Here is a 6,006-nt window from a genome sequence, read left to right as displayed (position 1 = left end):
TGACTATCTCGGCAAATTTTGCTCCAACGAGCAACATCAATCTTTCATAGTATTCGGGCTCTTGCATGCGTACAAATACTTCTACGATCTCTTTCTCTATCATGAGAGGTCGAACTCTGGCGGCCTCTTTCCTCCACCTGTATGCATACTCGCGATAGCTTTCAGTGGATTTCTATTTGATCTTCTCCAAAGAATATCGATCGGGAAGGATCTCCACGTTGTACGCAAACCTTTCGATAAAATCTTTGGCCAGAGCATTCCAATTAGACCATTGTTTTATTTCTTGGGTGCTGAACCATTCCAAAGCCTCTCCGCTTAAACTTCGTCTAAAGAGCCGTATTAGTAAAGCTTCGTTCTTCCCAACTCCTACTAGTTGATTGCAATACGCTCTCAAATGAGCCAAAGGATTTCCGGTTCCTCCGAAAGTATCAAATTTTGGTACTTTGAACCCCTCGGGAAGGTCTAAATTCGGCTGGATACACAAATCTTCATAATTTAATCCTGCCACATCCGGAGTGTAATGAAACTCCTTCATAGCTTTCATGATCTCCTCTTTCATATTCCATTTGGTTGTCTCTTCCTTCGCCCTCCACTCCTTTTCCTGTTCCTCATAGTGATCAAGTTCAGAACCGTTAGCATAAGGTTCATTTGGGATTGGGATTTGAAAAGCTGTTTTTTTGAGGTGAGGGGTGGGTAAATGGGGTATTTTGTGTATTTTGAGGAACTTGGTAATTTTGGGGAAATGTCTGACAGTTAGTACGCTGATTTTGATGATGGGGAAAGGTCTGTGGGTTGTTAACATTTTGGATTTGTGGGGGAGAACGAGCTTAAGGGTTGGTATTTTGTGGGGGAGGAAAGGTTGAAGGGTCGGTACTTTGAGGGTGAGGTGGCGTTTGGTAGAAAGCAGAAGCATGATGAGGATTTGAGGCAGTGAGGTCAACAATGAAGGTATTTTGAGCGGGGTTTAAGGATGGGTTTTAAACGTGTTCCGTACTTAAATTTGGAGAAGGGAAGTGGAATGGAGGCCTTCCTTCGCCTGGAACCGGCGTGTTGGCGGTGATAGCCAAATTTGACAATTCTCGATTTTTTTGTATCTCAACTCTCATCTCAGCAATTTGTTGCACCAACTGTGCAATCAACTCATTTTGTTCAGCGACGACAGGGTCTGTCACAACAATCTCTGTCGAACCAGTATTGTCATTATTGCCAGTCCATTTCTTTTTCTCTACTAACAGATTTTGATCGGGGAAGGAATCTTTAGAAGCCTTTGATCTCGTGAAATAAGGGTGCTCGGCCAATTTATAAACACAGATCAATTTTAAATACCTTGTTAAAATAAAACAACTCAAAAACAAATATGTTAGTCTTTGTTCATAGCACGTAATGAAAAATATCATATATAATGAAGCAGATAAACACCTAAGACACATAAACAGTTATTGCACTTCCTAAACAGATGTGTGACCCTTTTGTGCCAAGGGTAGGCCTAGCGATTTGAATGATGTATATGTTTTCTTAAGCCAATTCATTATCCCCAAAGTATAAAACATTCAACATGTTTAACGTATCCCAAAACAGGTATAGAAGTTCAGAATGGAAACAACAAAATAAATTACAAATAGAAGCAATCCCACGCAGGGGATGATAATGAACTTTACACTTCTTCTGATCCTTCACTGAATTTGTTTTTCTTGGCTATGCTGACCTCTTCCCATATGGCATATCTGTTTTCCCATAGATGATCGCTACCTAGCTGAGCCCCTTCTTGATGCCTGAACCTTTTTATGGACTGGATTTGTTGCTCCATGCCATCATCTAACTCAGACATGCATTGTCTTGCTCTTTGTAACTCTTGCTTTAGTTGGGCTATGACTTTGGCGTCATCTAACTGTTGCCGTTGATGATCTAATTCATTTTTCTCATACTTCTCTTGGGGTTGATAGAGTCGAATGTGATAGGGGACATTCGGTCCTGATTCGATGGTTTTGATGAGGTTATTCTTTATCCATTCCCTGTACTCCGCAGAACACTTAGGTTGAAATCTATTCGGCAACGACTCACCCAACACACTTCGAGTTTTCCATGTTCTAAGTATCTGTTCAGCGAAAGAGACTTGGCCATTTTCGTGGTCTGTTGCAAACTTTCTCATACTCGTGGTTTGTGGAAGTTCCTGTTTTCCTCCTAGTTGTCTAAGGACTCGAGCGGGGGCATATGGTCAGGTTCCTCTTAATCCAGTTAATATTAAGTAAGGGACCTTTTCCCCTCAAATCGTTATTTTCTCTGGCAGCACCATACTCTCGATTGACCATTGAACATTTTCTTCTCTTAATCCCTGAAGCCTTGGATACCAGAATTTTTGACCTCCAGTTCTATGAAAATGATTGCAATATAACCACCAACCGTGACCTTCAAGTTCATCTGATCGTCTCAAAGGATCTGGATGTTCTGGAGCATCAGCTTTGAGTAAATGTCTCATCATCCACCATTGAAGTATCAGATTACATCCCTGAAAGAATCGTCCACCATCTTTACACTTATCCAATGCTCGATAAATGTCCGCAAGAATCCTGGGCGCCAAAGTGTAGTCCTTGGTTGAGGACCCGTGGTTTACCCCATTGAAGATGGCATGAGTGACCATTATTACACTTGGATGGATAGTATAGTTTGGTCCTTGGGGAAACACCATTGTCCCAAGTAGGCATATTGCAAACGCAAGGGGACGTGTATCCTTCCATTTTTCCTCTGAGACAAATTCATCTTGATACTTTTCGAAAGCCCTCGCTCGTCCAAATCGAGTGTAAAGTTTTTGGAGTGGGATGTTTGGTCCGGAAAGCCTATCCATCCATTTAGCTTTGACAAGTGAAAGTTTTTCTTTTATCTTGTCAAAATCCCATATTTTAGGAATAAGGAGGTCATTGCCAGGCTTATGTTTTCATTTGTTACACATGCCTATACTTTCGTCGCTAGCAAGGACTTCCTCGATAGTTGGGGTCATTTCTACTTCCCCGAATCTAAACACCATGTTATCATTATCCCAGAATTTCACCATTGTTCCAACTAAATGAGGCCAAGTTTCCATTTCCATAATTGACGGGATGTGGCCTATGTGACTTCGAACCTTTTTCTTATCTTCGTTGTTCATTAATTTCCACCACACTCGGAGGTAAGGATGAGGTATAAGAGGAGTCGCCACTTAATTTTTTAAAGAAATTAAGAAAACTTAATTTAAAAGACCCTAACAGATTTAAGTCTTAAAAATTTTGAGAAAAAGGTACGAGGTTCATATTACTATTTTAAGAAGGTTTTAGCACTTAAAATAGCCGCTAACATGCGATTGTCCGACGATTTGAAATTTATTTGACTAACTTTGGAAGAATGTATTTTAACAATAATTGGAGCATTTAAGCAATTTGAAAAATGTAAATTTTTAAAATATTTAGAATAAAAATAGACTTGGTATGAAAAATGATTAAATAAAGGAGAGATAATTTTAGTAAATCAATGAAACAACATGGTTTCTCTTTAGGGGATTTAATTAAGTTAAATTAAACAATTAATGTTAGCATTAGTACAGGATAAATAAATATCATCAACTAATTAAATAATGGTAAAAGACAAACAAAATAATATTTAAACTACCCCAAATATATACAAACAGAAATATTTAAAAATAGGGTAAAAATATTTATGTACTCATATTCTTCGGATCAGCGCCGACTTATTAATCGAGAGACAAAAATATAATATTTTGTCATTTTTCTGCTCGGGTCGACTTCCATCATTTCCGAAGGGCCTAACTGCCCCTACCCCTCCTATGTTCATTTGTTATTATAATCCTAGAGCGATCTAAAAGAAATAATAAAATTAACGTCCTAAAAGGTGTCTAACGTCCCAACTTAATATCCAAGAGGCATTGGACGTACTATTAGGGTGGGTTTTAGACTAAAGAAAATATAGTCATCCTAATTAGACACATCGCCAAATAAAACAGATGGGACAAGCAGTTAGCATATAAAATCTTAAGTAAGCCTCTAAATTAATTATTTAGCATGCTTAAAAACACAAATAAATTGTGAAAATTATAATAATTATATGTGTGTGCATACAATCAGATGTACGAGATTTAATGCAAAATTCAAACATGATAAAATAAAGACATTCTTGATAATTTTTAATTATTAACTAATAACATTTATAAAATCCTACTAACATGAGTTTTAGTTAATAACATGTTGAAGATTTATTAAAATACTATAGATATGATTTCTAAATGAGATGAAAATTTATTAAAACGTAGACATGGTTTCAAAAATGGAATAATATAATAAATATTTATTAGAATCTTATAAACATGGTTTCAATACATAATATCATGGTAAAATATTTATTAAGGTTCTTGGCATAGTTTTGATGTAAAAATAATATGATAAATAATTATTAAAATTCTATTGGTGTGATCTCTAAATAAAATATCAAAGGAAAATCTTTCAAGCTAGGAATTATTTCATATTGAAACTACCTAATAACATTTTGTAAATATTTATTACATTCATATAATGAGCTTAAAAAATATTCAGTAAGGCCTATAATATTATAAATACTTAAATATTCATTGAGTCCTATAGACATGATTTGCTATATGATTTCCAAATGACTAGCATGTTAAAAATATTAATTAAAATATATTTAAACAGGATATAATTAAAATTGTAAATCCTATGAACATGATGTCTACACAAAATAACATTTAAATCTAAATATGATTATCATCACATTTAAAATTATTTAGTAGATCCTACATATATAATGTCTAAATAATTAATATTATAAAGCTATTATTTGAAACTATATTCATGGTTTTAAACTTAAAATACAGGTATAAAGTAGAAATATCATCAAAGTAATTATTTAATGAGATTTGTCATAAACAAATATAAGACATATAAAATAGATAAATTATTTTTTAAAACATATATGATGATAAACAATATTTAACAAACTATTCTTAGATCATTTTTATTTTATTATTTTTTATTAAAGCAAACCTCTTGTAAAAAATGAAATTTTCGTATCGTGAATAAATGGACCTAAGCATGGGATATGAATATTATAACTAGATCACATGTATCTAAACCACACATAAATTTATGATAAACTAAAAAATAAATAAATAAAGCAAGTAGCAAGTATATCCCCTCCCATATATCTTCCCCTTTTTATTATATACAGAGTTCATTATTACATGCCAAAATAATTAAGAGAGAATAATTTTCAAATAGAAATAATAAAACAAGAAACTAGAACTATTAGAATCCTGTTCCAAATGAACTCTTCATGTCTTGAACTTTGAAATCCAAATCCTGCTAGATCATAAATGAAAATACAAGCAATATACAAATAATATAGAGGTATAACATGATCATATGATTTTATTCCGATAAAGTAAACAAACAAAACAAGAACATTTTTAAAATAATAAAGTAACATATAAAGAAAGATTGGAACTAACCTGGATACCTTAGTTAGGAAGAATAGGCAAATAGAATCTAACTTGTGATGTTGAGAAACAAGCAAAATAATAATAAAGTATGTAAGAAATTTTTCTTATTGTCTTTTGTTTTCGTTTTAGGTGTGTAAGAAATATAAAGTAAAATATATTTTTTGTTCTTTTCCTTTCTCTACTCTTTGTGTTTTTGTTTTGTGTTCTTGTCTTTCTCTCTCCTTTTTTTTGTTTTTTCTCTGTTTTTGTCTTTCCCTTTATATAGATAAATCAATGGGTAATCAAAGACCATAAAATCAACCTAGGCAACTGTCAAGATTTCTTATTTTAACTTTTTTCCCCAAAAGTCCATGAGACTTAAATGAGATGCCAAATTTTCAAAACAAATCTGATTTTCAAGATCCAATTTCAATTTTTTTCAAAAGTATGCTTCAAAAGTCAAAAAGTTTTGTCAGAGGGACCCACCAATAATAATTGCAATGAAATTATTCAACCACGTAAAAAAT

The sequence above is a fragment of the Solanum dulcamara genome, chromosome 5 (genome assembly GCF_947179165.1).
Source record: "Solanum dulcamara chromosome 5, daSolDulc1.2, whole genome shotgun sequence".
NCBI classification, from domain to species: Eukaryota; Viridiplantae; Streptophyta; class Magnoliopsida; order Solanales; family Solanaceae; genus Solanum; species Solanum dulcamara.
This window is presented reverse-complemented; position numbering follows the sequence as displayed.